Here is a 13,887-nt window from a genome sequence, read left to right as displayed (position 1 = left end):
ACACTAGTGCAATGGTGCCACAGAGCCTGCGGGGTAACCGACCCGTGTCTGATTTGACGTAAGGCCCCCTCCATGAGATGAAACCCACACCTGACACTGCTGGGGTGACCAACAACCTGAAACTAGATAGACCAGGGACCTGGGGCAGAATTAATACGACTATTCTAAACCAACAAACAAAAACAAGCAAACTGCAAGAAGAAGAAGAAGAACAACAAGAACAACAATGAAGAGTAGTAATAAAATGACTCCCAAGGTAAGAAAAACTTCCTCCTGCCCAGAGGGGAACAAATACAGAGACCCACAGCCAGACAGAATGAGAGACCTTGGAATATACAGCCTTAAAAGGGATGGCTCCATTAAATCCCTCCTCTCAGGGCTCAGGAAATCCCAAGGAAGAGAAGGTGGAAACAGTGTAAGAAAGAGGGCAAGGAGGACACCAGAGAACAAGGCCCTCTGAATCAACAATATCAAAGCTTATGAGTTCACAGAGACGGAGGCAGCAGGCACAGGTCCACACAGGTCTGCGCCAGATGGACACATGCCCCGTCCCTAAGCCAGGAGCAATCTCCAACTGACCACTTGCAAATGACAATGCAGTGTCCTCCAGGGGAGTCTCACTGGGGAAACTCTTGCGGCCAAGACCCCTGCCCAGCAGCAGGTGCCAACAAGAGCAGAACTTGGGGCAGAACTTGGGGCAGAACTTGGGGCAGAACTTGGGGCAGAACTTGGGGCAGAACTTGGGGCAGAACTTGGGGCAGAACTTGGGGCATCTTGGCAGCTCCTTGTCTCATAATCAGAGTGAGGGCTTTCCTTTTATTGTTTTTGTTTTTTCATTATCTTATTTTTTTTCTTTTTCTTTTTCCTTTTTTCATTTTTTTCCTTTTTTCTTTTTCTTCTTCTTTTTTTCTTTTTTCCAGTTCCTCCTCATTATCTTATTTTTAAATTTAATTTTATTTATATTTTTCTCTCCTTTTTGACCCTACAGTTCCTTCGTGTATATACTGTGGATTCTAGTTTAGTGGTTTTTACTGAGTTCCTGTGTGCTAACAAGTGGGTCTCTGCACCGAGGTCTGTGTCTCCTGCCTTTCCTCCTGCTTTCTTTGTCTTATTCTGATATGCTAGTTTTTGTTTTATCTTATTATTATACTGTATTATATTGTGTTAATTATGTTATATATTATATTATCCTTTAGAAGTCCATTTCTTTTTTTTTTTTCTTTAGGTTTTTTTCAGACAGGATTTCTGTGTGGTTCTGGCTGTCTGGAAACTTGTTTGTAGACCAGGCTGGCCTGGAACTCACCTGCCTCTGCTTCCGCCACCACCCTGTTTGTTTTCTAAAAGGAGAAAGGAAGTAGATCTGGGGGGAGGGTAGGGGATGGGGGGGAACTGCCAGTAGTAGAGGGAGGGAAGCCATAATCAGGATTATTATATGAGGAAAAAAGTCTTATTATCAATAACAGTGGGAAATGCATCTCTGAAGAAGTCAAAGATGGCGTCCTCTCTACTTTTGGTTTATAGGGGAGATTTGGACCTTTTTAGTCAGACAATAGATGCCTTGGGCTGAAGAGATGCCTCAGTGATTAAGAGCACAGGCTGCTCTTCCAGAGGTCCTGAGTTCAATTCCCAGGACCCACATGGTGACTCACAACCATCTGTAATGGAACCTGACCCCCTTCTAGCGGTGCAGGTGCACGTGCAGATAGAACACTCAGATATAAAATACATAAATAAATCTTAAAAATAATATTTGCATGCCTGTCTTACTTACTATGACACGACAAGTTGGATTCATAGTTTAAAAGTTCCTGGTGATTTTCTTAGACGGGCCGTGGCTGTCTTTCAAGGGGTCTTCAGGCCCCTCCCTGGGAGAAATTTGAGAGTCTTAGTCTTGCAAGTTTCTAGAAATCTGGCCCCAAAACCGAAGATGCTCTTGCTGACTGTAGTAGAGGGACCTGGATGAACCTTTTCAGATGCAGAAGCATCTGGTCTGCCATTCTGGAAATAGTTTCCTTTTGACGATTTTTTATTTGTTTATAATTGTTGTGTGTGCACATGATATATGTGTGTACACGATGTGTGTGTGTGTGTGTGTGTGTACATGATGCCTGCGTGTATGCATGCTTGGTGAGAGTGTCAGAAGACAACTGTGTGGAGTTGGTCCCTTCCTGCCCCCGTATACGGGTTCCAGGGATCAAAGCATGGGCGGGTCTCCAGGTTTGCAGCCTTCGCAAACTGATTCATCCTGTAGCCCCCTGAATGTTTTACAATTTTATTTAGGCTTTGAATCTTTTCCTCGGATAACGTGTAGAAGTTGGACAAAGAGAAAAAGAGAGGTTTGTTTTGTTTTGAAATACGGGGTGGCTGGATTTCTTTTGGGGCTGTGCCGCGGTGGCATTTTTAAGGTAGCATACACTGGCAAATGTTGCCGTCTTTGTGGTTCTGGGATCCACAGTTTTGTTCTGCTATGGCCTGGAATCCATAAAAAACTTAGGGAATTGTTCTTCTGCCAACGCTGGAGAATGCCATGTTTTTATAAAACATTTTGGCAGATGGGTATATTTTCTCACTCTTTTAAAAATATCTATGTTATTATTGTGCATGTGATGTGCGCATGTGTGTAGGTGCCCACTGAGGCCAGCAGAGGGCGTGGGATTCCCTGGGGTTGGAGTTACAGGCACCCAACATGGTTCTCAGAGCTAACCTCTGGTCCTTGAAGGAGGAGCAGCTGCTCTTAACCAGTGAGTCACCTCTCTGGCCCCTCAATTATTTATTGTTTGTTGAGTCCAGGTCTCACTATGTAGCCCTGGCTGCTCTGGAGCTCCTATGAAAACCATGCTTCCCTTGAACCACAGATCCACCTGCCTCACCTCCCAAGTGCTAGGACTAAAGGCATGTGTCACCACACTGTTTTCAGGATTTAAGAAAATATCTATCCATCTATCTGTCTATCTACCTATTTAATTTTTTTCCAGATAGAGTTTCTCCGTATAAGTCTTTTTTTAAAAGATTTATTTATTTATTATATATAAGTACATTGTAGCTGTCTTCAGACACACCAGATTACAGATTACAGATGGTTGTGAGCCACCATGTGGTTGCTGGGATTCGAACTCATGACCTCTAGAAGAGCAGTCAATTGTCTTGACCACTGAGCCATCTCTCCTGTCCACAGTCTTTTTTTTTTTTTTTTTTTAAAAACAGAGATAATCTTTACTGGGTTTGAACCTCCAGCCTGGATCTCAATGAAGAAGCTGGTTTTGTTGCTGATAGGATTCAATATTTAACCCTGTCTAAGTTTGAGAATAAAAGATTGTTAAAAGCTAGGCCGGTGGGCTAGAAAAATGACTCAGTAGTTAAGAGAACTGATTGCTCTTTCAGAGGTCCTGAGTTCAATTCCCAGCTACCACATGGCTCACAACCATCTGTAGTGGGATCTGATGCCCTCTTCTGGTGTGTGTGAAGAGAGCAACAGTGTACTCACATATATAAAATAAATATGTAAAATAAATAAATCTTTTTTTAAAAGTGTGTTTTTTTTTTTTTTAAGAGCTAGACAGGTTACTAGAGGAGAAAAGTCATCAGTGGTCTTCCCCAGTGGTGAATCCTGCATGCTACAATACTGACCTGCAAGGCGAGATATACCTGCCTACTGGTGCAATAGTGCATGAACATTAGGGGGCAACCAAATTCTTTCTGATTGGATTTGAAGCCTACTTCACAGAAGGGAATTATTTTGGTGTTTTGCCTGGCATGTATTTGTGTGTGCCATATGCAAGAAGTGCCTCTAGAGGTCAGAACAGGGAGTCGGATCCTCTGGAAGTGGAATTGGAAGCTATTTGGGTGATGGAAAAAAAGCCTGGGTCCTCTGGAAGAGCAGCAAGTGCTCTTAACCACCGAACCATCTCTCCTGCCCCAGAAGGCATTTCTTGCTTGACTGTAAACCTGGCCCAAAGCCAATGTCCCTGTAGTTCATGATAGGGTGGGGGAGGACCCACTACTGTTGGGGTGGATGGATATGTTTTCAAACTGCTTTCTAAGTATTTATGATTATAGTGATAAATTCATGCTGTTCTCAGCCTTCGTAAGCTTCTTCCTACAGTGGGCAACAGTTAATGTGGAGTCCTACAAACAACCAAAGGGCTGAGAATAAATCACTGTTGACTATTTAGTCCTAGGGGAGACTCAGGGAACATCCTGAAAGAAGGGCCAGGAAGAACATAAGAGCAGGAGGCAGGGAGGAGCGCCTTGGGATGCTGTCTTCTGGATGTGACATGGTCGTTGCCCTCACGGCAGCTGTGGTCATCTGCACAAGATCAAGCCAACAAACTCAGTCAGTGCTCCAGAAGGGGGGAACTGGGCTTAGTATGTTACAAGGACAACAGAAGAGGACATGAGAGTGGGAGAGGATGTCTAGTGGTGCCCTGGGGAGTGGGAGAGAAGATACATTGTCTCATGTATCCCCCAAATAGATAAAAACTATTCTTTACAGATAATTGAAGTTTGAAAACAAGTTCTATGTACGAAAACCAAGGAAGAAAATGGCGTTAACAGGTACCCAAGAGTTAAAATATAGCTTGACAGAAGATAGCTCAGACGGTAGGCCACTTACCTAGCAGGCATAAGACTCTAAGTTTGATCTCACAGAAAGGAAAAGAGAATTAAAACTATACTTGAAAATGACTTCATTCACAGAGTATCCTAAGGGATTCACTGAAGATTAATTATGATGGAGAAAAATGAAAGCCGCAGTGAGATTTCACCTCACCACCGTTAGGACAACTATGATAAGCCGAATGGGAAGAATCAGAAGACCTAAGTGTTGACAAGAACGTAAAGAAATGGTGGTGGTGACACCTTTAATCCAGCAGCACTCTGAAGGCAGAGGCAGGTAAGCTGTGAGTTCAAGGACAGCCTGGTCTACAGAGAAGTTCCAGGACAACCAGGGCTACACAGAGAAACAGTCTCAAAAAACAACAGTAACAAAAAAATGTAGAGAGGGCTGGAGGGATGGCTCAGTGGTTAAGAGCACTGACTGCTCTTCCGCAGGTCCTGAGTTCAGTTCTCAGCAACCACATGGTGGCTCACAACCATCTGTAATGGAATCTGATGCCCTCTACTGGCATGTCTGAAGACAGCTGCAGTGTACTCACCTATAATAAATAAATAAATCTTTTTTTAAAATGTAAAAAAAAGTGTAGAGAAATGTAAACCTTGGGACCACTGAGATAGCTCAGGAGGCAGATATGCCCGACGCTTGAGCGTCCGAGTTCAACCCAAATAGTACACATTCGTGAGAGGGGAGGTATTGACCCTCCAAAAGTGTTGTCCTTTGACGTCTACACATGCATAGTGTCCCCACCACAGACACTAAATAGATATCATGATTTTTTTTCAATTCATGTACTGGTTGTTGGTGAGCATGTAAAGAGTGTAGTTGCAGGCTGTTCAGGAATGGGGAGCGGAATTTGAACCCGGGTAAACATGGACACAGTCGTGATTCTCCACAGTTCCAGAGCTCCTACAGCAAGACTGGGGTGGAGATGGCAGAATTCTCTGGAACACAGAGGCTAGCTAGTCTGATGCTCAGGGCATCAGGCAATGGCAGAAAGGCCCTCTCGTAGATAAGATGAAAGGTAGGGACCTTTGTCCTCTACCTAGGAGCCACGCTGTGTTTACTCACGCAAGAACATGCACACGCAGATATGTCTTTAGTGTGTAGGTCAGAAGACAACTTGCGAGGGTCCATGCTCTCCTTCCATGTGAAGCCCAGGGGTCAAATTTGGGTCATCCAGCTTAGTGACAAGCACATTGACCCTCTGAGCCATTTTGAAGACTCACCAAAGTAAAAACCTTTACAAAGGTGTAGCTGCCCTGGAAAGCGGTGTAGTGGTTGCTCCAAAAGGTAAATATAGAACTGCGTCTGCTTCAAAGAACGCAGAACTGAGATCAGACTCTCAAACAGTACTATTTATAATTGCTCAAAGATGGAAACAGCCTTAAATGCCTATTGATGGATGAATAAAGTGTGGGGTTAGAGAGATAGCCTAACCAGTTAACTGTGTGCCCAGTTGAGACTGACAACCCGGGTTCAGATCCCCAAATCCAAGTAAAACTGGATACAGTGGGGTAAGTCTATAATCCCAGTACCCCTTATAAGAAAATGAGGCGGTATCGACAGGAGAGTTGCTAAACCCACATTGAGATAGCTAGCATGGCATGCATGATGGTGAACAAGAGAGACCCTGGCAGAAACAAGCTGGAAGTTAAGGATTGTCACCCATGTGGCCCCTACCACAGATGTGTGCACACACTCACACGTGCACACATGCACATACACACACAGATACACATACAGAGAGAGATGGGGCAGGGGCGGGGGGAAAAGAGGGAGAGAGAGAGAACCTAGCAAAAAGGAATCGAGATACATACAAGTGAACTATTATTATTCATCTATAAAAAGAGTATTATTGTATGCTACCATATAGCACACCTTGAAAACATTGTGTCTACAGTAGAGTTGACCCTGGACTGGGGCTCTGATGAACCGGCCTAAGGGTGTGGGCACAGGGGAGCTGGCTCTGTTTCTTGTCTGCTGTGTGGTGGCAAGGATGAAGGAGAGCTGCCTATCTCCTTGTCCCTTGTCCCTCACCATCTATGGCAGCTGACCCAGGAGTCATGAGAATGGGAAAACTGGCCTTGTCTCTCACTGGTTGCAACATTTGGGAGAGCAGTCCCTGTACCTCACCTGGGCAGCAGGGTAGAGCAGGTCCTGGTTGGGGGCAGGACTGGGGGGAGGAGTTGTGGAGGTTCTGCCCTGACCTGCATAACAGGAGTTGACACATCAGCTATTTTTGCTATCACAGCACTTGGTGGAATTTCCCCGCTGGAGTTGGGACCTGTGCTGAGAAATGAAAACCTATGCCTTTGGCTGCTGGCACGTGGTGATCTACGTCATCAGTCACGTCCAGGGGTCGGACTTATGATTTTTGCCTTTATAAGCCTGCTGCTTTGCAATAAAGTTGAGCCTTGATCAGAACTTTGTCTTGGCTCCACTCTTCTCTCGTCCTTGTCCTTTAATCCCCAGACTCCCATTTGAGGTACCTATGTTGACTGGTGATCAAGGGTTGACAACAGGGAGTGTTGCTGGGGAGCGGGCCCTAAGGGCGTGGCAGGGGGAAAGTGGGTGGGTTGATCAGCTCAGATACCTCTCAGGCCTAGATTCAGGACTTTGAACTGGCTCACCTCAACATCTATCCCATCAATTAACTGCTGCATGAAGGAGCCAGTCCTACAGATCCAAAACTACAGGGTCTCCTTGACCCACAGTGATGACAGGATATCAGAGAGGAGTCCCAGTGAGGCTCCAGTATTGTTAGCATAGCAAAAGCCAGAGGCCTCACATCAGAACAAAGAGTTATTGCAATGAACATTTGCAAGCAAATAAGTGTGGGCAAAAGGGTATGCTATGGGAAACACTGTAACATAAAACAGCTTCCACATTGATACATTTTTCTTTTGGTGGGGGAAGGGGAAATAAGAAAACATTGTGTCGGGGTTGGGGACTTAGCTCAGTGGTAGAGCCCTTGCCTAGCAAGCGCAAGGCCCTGGATTCGGTCCCCAGCTCCGAAAAAAAGAAAAAAGAAAGAAGAAGAAAAAAAAAAAAAAGAAAACATTGTGTCTAGTGAAGTATTGTCAGATACACCATACAAACCTTGTGGGTTCTACTGTGGGGCATCAAATGGTTACACTCAGAAACAGAAACCATAATGTTGGTTTTCAGGTGTTTGAGAAGCAGCTATCCAGTAGATACACCATTTCAATTAAGCGAGGTAAAACATCCTGGAGATTGGCCTATAATTCTGTGTTTGCAGTTAAGTCCTAGTTTACATTTTTAAAAGGTACCCCCTCTCTGTCTGTCTGTCTGTTTCTCTCTCTCTCTCTCTCTCTCTCTCTCTCTCTCTCTCTCTCTCTCTCTCTCTCTCACACACACACACAGGTATGCACACACATTTTATATTTTATTTTTTAAATTTAGATTTAATTTTAATTTTCTTTGAGACAGGGTTTCTCTGTGTAGCCCTGACTATCCTGGAACTTACTCTGTAGACCAGGTTGGCCTCAAACTTAGATATCTGTTTACCTCTGCCTCCTGAGTGCTGGGATTAAAGGCATGTTTCAATACTGCCTGGTTTACACACACGTTTTAAATTTTCTTCCTGGGCTGGAGAGATGGCTCAGTGGTTAAGAGCACTGCTTGTAGGTTGGGGATTTAGCTCAGTGGTAGAGCGCTTGCCTAGCAACCGCAAGGCCCTGGGTTCGGTCCGCAGCTCCGAAAAAGAGAAAAGAGAAAAAAAAAAAAAAGAGCACTGCTTGTTCTTCCAGAGTCTTGAGTTCAATTCCCAGCAACCACATGTTGGCTCACAACCATCTGTAATGCGATCCGATGCCCTCTTCTGTCTGAAAACAGCTACAGTGTGCTCATATAAATAAAATAAATAAATCTTTAAATTTTCTTCCTTCCTTCCTTCCTTCCTTCCTTCCTTCCTTCCTTCCTTCCTTCCTTTTTCCAATACAGAGTCTCTCTTTGTTGCCCTGACTGTTCTGGAACTTGCTCTGGAGCCCAGACTGGTCTCAAACTCAGAGCTCTGCCTGCCTCTGCCTCCTGAGTGCTGGGATGAAGGGCATGCACCACCACTGCTTGACATGCTTCCATTTTTTTAGGCAAGGTCTCGCTATTTACCCCTGCCAGCATAGAGCTCACTCTGTAGATCAAGCTGGCCTCGAATACACAGAAACCTACTTGCTCTACCTCTTCAGTATGAAATTAATGGTATGTGCCACCACACCCAAGATATACTATATATTTTGAAATAAAAAAGATTAATTAATAAAAACCACAAAGTCAGAGAATTTAAAGTCAATTATATGCAATAATTAATCATTTCAATACAACTTTTAAATTTCTATTTTTTAAAGTTTTCAGTGTATGTTTGTGTGTGTGTGTGTGTATGAAAGAGAGACAGAGAGAGGGGTTGGGGATTTAGCTCAGTGGTAGAGCGCTTGCCTAGGAAGCGCAAGGCCCTGGGTTCGATCCCCAGCTCCGAAAAAAAGAACCAAAAAAAAAAAAAAAGAGAGAGAGAGAGAGAGACAGAGACAGAGAGATGGGGAATACACAGGAGAAAAGTCAAAAGACAACTTTGAGGTTGGACCACTGTAGAGCCATCTCCTTCCAGTGAGGGTTTTATGAACTGAACTCAGGTTATCAGACTCACATAAAAGTGTTTTTACACACGAAGCCATCTCACTAACACACAGCAAACCTATTTTATTTTCTTCCTCATCTTTTCTTTTTTCTTCCTTCCTTCCTTCCTTTCTTTCTTTCTTTGATTTGATTAATTTTATGACATCTCACTATGTAGCCCTGGTTGGCCGGAAACTCTCTATGATGATCAGGCTAGCCTTGAATCCATCCCTTCTAGGGGCTAAAATTGCATGGGCCAGTGTGTAGTTTGAATGAGGATGTCCCTATTTGGACACTTGGTCCCCAGTTGTTGATGCTATTTAGGGAGTCTGTGGAGCCTTTGAGAGGTGGAGTCTTGCTTGCGGAAGTGCATCACTGGGGGTGGGCTTTGCGAGTCTGAGTGAACCCACCATACCTGCTGCCTGCCTCCCTGCCACAATAAAGTCTAACCCCTCTGGAACCATAACCCAAAATAAACTCTTCCTTTCATAAGTTTCTTTTGCTCACGGTGCTTTACCACAGCAGCAGTAAGCGGCTAATGTTGGAGTCGAGGAGTCGCCTCACAATCCACATGAACACTGCCGATCTCAGTCAGACAGGGACAGTTTATGGAGCACACACTCCAGGACTAATCAATCAGGGCCACAGTCCAGACTCTGGAGCTGAACCGAGACACCAGAGTCAAGATCCTATAAGGCTAAAATCCACAAACATCTGTGCCAGGTTACTAGTCAGGGTTCAGGGACAGGGAGATTTCCTTAGGAACGTGTCTTTGTTGTACACGTATCCTGTTCTCATTGGGGTAATCGACTTTGGCAGGGGACTGGCTTGTCTAACATTCACGTCTCAACTTGTCAACTGGGATGGGACTTGTCTAACATTCATGTCTCAACTTGTCAACCAGGACATCAGTTACCCACATATGTGTCTCTTTCTGCCAAGTAGGATGTCAGATCCCAGGAAAGTTTTGGAAACCTAAATGTTATTCAACCCCTATTTAAAATGAAAGTTTTATTCTAAATAGGAGATTGCGTCTCTCTTACCTTGAGGTCCATCCAGGGGCAGCTTATAGAGGCAAATACCCTAAAAGCTCATGCACAGGTGCAGGAAATGTGGCTGGGAGGTTGGTTTGGGTCCACACTTACTGTGGCTAACTACACAAAGCAGGTCTAACTGACTTCTGTTGTGATTAGCTTCCAAGACACAGAACATCCTAGGTAACATCAGTAACAGCATGTCAGAAAGTCTCCTTATAACATTAGTAACAGCACAAAATGGCAGGCTAGACAGGCAACAGTTACTTAGGCCTTAATATTTTACCTAGGCCTTAACAGCTACCATAGTCCCCATGTCAGACTCTTTTTTACAAAGATAAATCTGGTGTGTATGATGTATGTGTATACACATATGGAAGCACGCTCACTCTATGTTGTGTCATGGAGCTAGAAGTCAGAGGATAACGTGGGTGCCAGTCTCTACCTTCTGCCCTGCTGTCTCTTGTTGCTCTCAGAATATGCCAGGACTCTCTTGCTGTGTCTCCATGCTGCTATATCAGCTCTGAGATTACAGATGCTGGCTACGCCTCCATAGGTTCTAGAGATCTGAACTCAGGTCCTCATACTTGACTGTCAAGTGCTTTCCCACAGATCTCTTCCCCAATTCCTCCCCCTCCTCCTCCTCCCCCTCCTCCTCCTCCTTCCCCCTATCCTCCCCATTCCTTCCCTTTAAATAAGTATCGGTGTCTTATGTGTATGGGTGTCTGCACACATGTATGTGCACCAACAGTGTGCCTAGTGCTCTAAAAGACCTAAAAGAGAGGGTGTCATATTCTATGGAACTCGTGTTCCAGTTATGAATTACCATGTAGGGACTTGGAAACAAACTCAGGTCCTCAGGAAGAGCAGCCAGTGTTCTTAACCACTGAACCATCTCTTCAGTCTCACTTCCTCCTTTTTTTGAGATATGGCTTTCCTCTATAGCCCAGGCTGGCCTCAAAACCTTTGTCTCCTTGCCTCTGCTTCCTGAGGGCTGGGATTACAGATGTAAGCTGCCACATCCGGGCCATCAAAGAAATCAAGTTAACAGACTCACTCTCCTCCTCTTTAAAATGTACTACCAAGCCACAGAGACCAGTACTCGGTGGCTTAAGAATGTATCCACAAGCTAGGCTTGGTCATACACGCCTTGGATCCCAGCCCTCAGGAGCAGAGGGCAGGTGGGTATCTGTGAGTTCAGGGCTTGGTTGACATAGAGAGTTTCAGGCCACCCAGGACTGCTAAGAACTCATCTCAAAACCAAACCAAACCAAACCAAACCAAACCAAACCAAAACCAAACCAAACCAAATATACCAAAACAAAACAAACATCTCCACAGATTGATGGGTTGGAATAGAGTGTTCAGGGAGAAATCCACAGTACTAATTAGTCAATAGATTTTGGACAAGGATGCCGAGACAATGCAGAGGAGAGCAGAACAGCTTCTGAATAGATAGAGTATTCATGGACAACACACACGCACGCACGCACACACACACACACACACACACACTCACACACACAGTCACATATACTCTCACACACTCACACACACTCACACACACTCACATACACACTCACATACACACTCTCACACTCACACACACTCACATACACACTCATACACACTCATACACACAGTCACATACTCACACACTCACACACAGTCACATACACTCTCACACACTCACACACACTCACACACACTCATACACACTCTCACACTCACACACTCACACACACACACACACACTCATACACACTCTCACACTCACACACTCACACACACACTCATACACACTCACACTCACACACAGTCACATACACACTCATACACACTCACACTCACACACACTCACATACTCACAGTCACATACACTCTCACACACTCACACACACTCACACACACACTCATACACACTCTCACACTCACACACTCACACATACACACTCATGCACACTCACACACTCACACACACAGTCACACAGTCACACACAGTCACACACAGTCACACTCTCACATACTCTCATACACTCACACACACATACACACACTCACACACATACATTCACACACACATACACACACACATACACTCACACACACACGTGTATTAAACAGTAAATTTGGAGTTGTGACTTTATGCCATATACAAAAGCCAACTGAGCAGATGAAATTCCAAATGTAAAAGCTAAAGCAGTAAAGAAATCTTAAGGCTGAGTCTTTACAGCCTTGGGATTGACTGTGGCTTCACTCATATGTCACCCAGGGCACAGCAGAAGTTAAAAATAGACAAGATGAACTTCACTAAAACCACAAAGATTTTTTTTTCTCCAAGATTTATTTTGTTTTCACTTTTCCCCGACATTGTGGAGTCCAGGAGGCAGAAACTTGGTTGCACCCATAACTCCTCATCCCAGCGCCATGACAGAGGCAGGCATGGCCATCAGTTCTGCTTCACAAGAGTTGAAGTAGGCCCTCAGCCGTTGTGGAATTCACGAAGCTGCTAGAACCTTAAGTGCCAAGTCCACACTTGGGTGTGCCTACACTCAATGGTGCTAAGCCAATACTTGTCAGGTTGGTGGGGGCCCTTTGTGGTGGACACCAAGTCAACCTAATTAAGGCTGAAAACAAGTAGAACCCAGGAGAACTGGCAGGGCTCTGTGGAACTGACAGAAAGGGAAAACTCTGTACAGTGACTGATTGCAGCTTGTCTAGTGGTTAAGGAATGTGGGGAAAAAATTCAGGCCTGGGGGGTTGGGGATTTAGCTCAGTGGTAGAGCGCTTGACTAGCAAACGCAAGGCCCTGGGTTCAGTCCCCAGCTCCGGGGGGGGAAAAAAAAAGACCAAAAAAAAAAAAAATTCAGACCTGGGATGTCATTGAAGAGTACTTTGAATATAAGAAATGAATACATTGTGAAAATATTATGCTCAAAGCAGGAGCACAACCCAACTTATTAGCATGACAGAGTTTTCCAACGCAGGCATACGTGATAAATTGGGCATGATAGCATATACCTGCAGTAGAACTTGGGAGGCAGAGGCAGGGGGATCATGAATCTGAAGTCTGTCTAGGCTCCAGGTAGAGAGACATATCTGAAAACAAAAAAGGAAGAAACAACCAGACGCTGCTGTGATTAGATTTGCCTTTTAGGAAGCAGTGCTAGCAACATTCTAAGTGGGCTGTGGGAGAAAGAAATGCTCAGTGGATTCAGAAGGCGAGACGGCCAACAGTATGGTCAGGGCCTAGCGCAACAGAATAAGAACTGAGTCAGACAGCCTCTGTGAGATGGTGAGAAAGGGAAAGACTCAAGGCCAAGAACTCCTTCTCCCCATGGTGGCAGCACCCTGAGGAGTTACTAGGTCATACACGTCAGAGCCACAGGTTCAGGGGCAGGGGTTTGAGCCATAGATACAGGGTGCAGATTGCCAACTCCAGATGGTGATTGAGGCTACAGGTATATATGAAATAATGTGGGATGCTGCTGTTACCATAAGAAAGGGTAGAGGCTTGGCATATGGTATCAAGTGAAGGAAGACACTGGAGGGGCTGGAGGGATGGCTCTGTGGAGCAACTGCCCAGCATGCCCAGGCCCTGAGTTTTGT

General features: G+C 44.9%; 1 long non-coding RNA gene across 1 annotated transcript; it reads left to right on the top strand.

Annotated features, from left to right (window-relative positions):
- Positions 1–7,039, top strand: LOC108349642 (uncharacterized). The gene is made up of 3 exons (XR_015652581.1): positions 1–256; positions 4,696–4,891; positions 6,867–7,039. It is a non-coding gene; the product is annotated as an uncharacterized LOC108349642 (long non-coding RNA).
- Positions 7,040–13,887: the final 6,848 nt, after the last annotated feature.

Source organism: Rattus norvegicus, chromosome 1 (assembly GCF_021556685.1).
Source record: "Rattus norvegicus strain SHRSP/BbbUtx chromosome 1, alternate assembly SHRSP_T2T, whole genome shotgun sequence".
Lineage (NCBI taxonomy): Eukaryota > Metazoa > Chordata > Mammalia > Rodentia > Muridae > Rattus > Rattus norvegicus.
The sequence above is the reverse complement of the archived record's forward strand: the minus strand, read 5'-3'. Positions and strand labels throughout refer to the sequence as shown.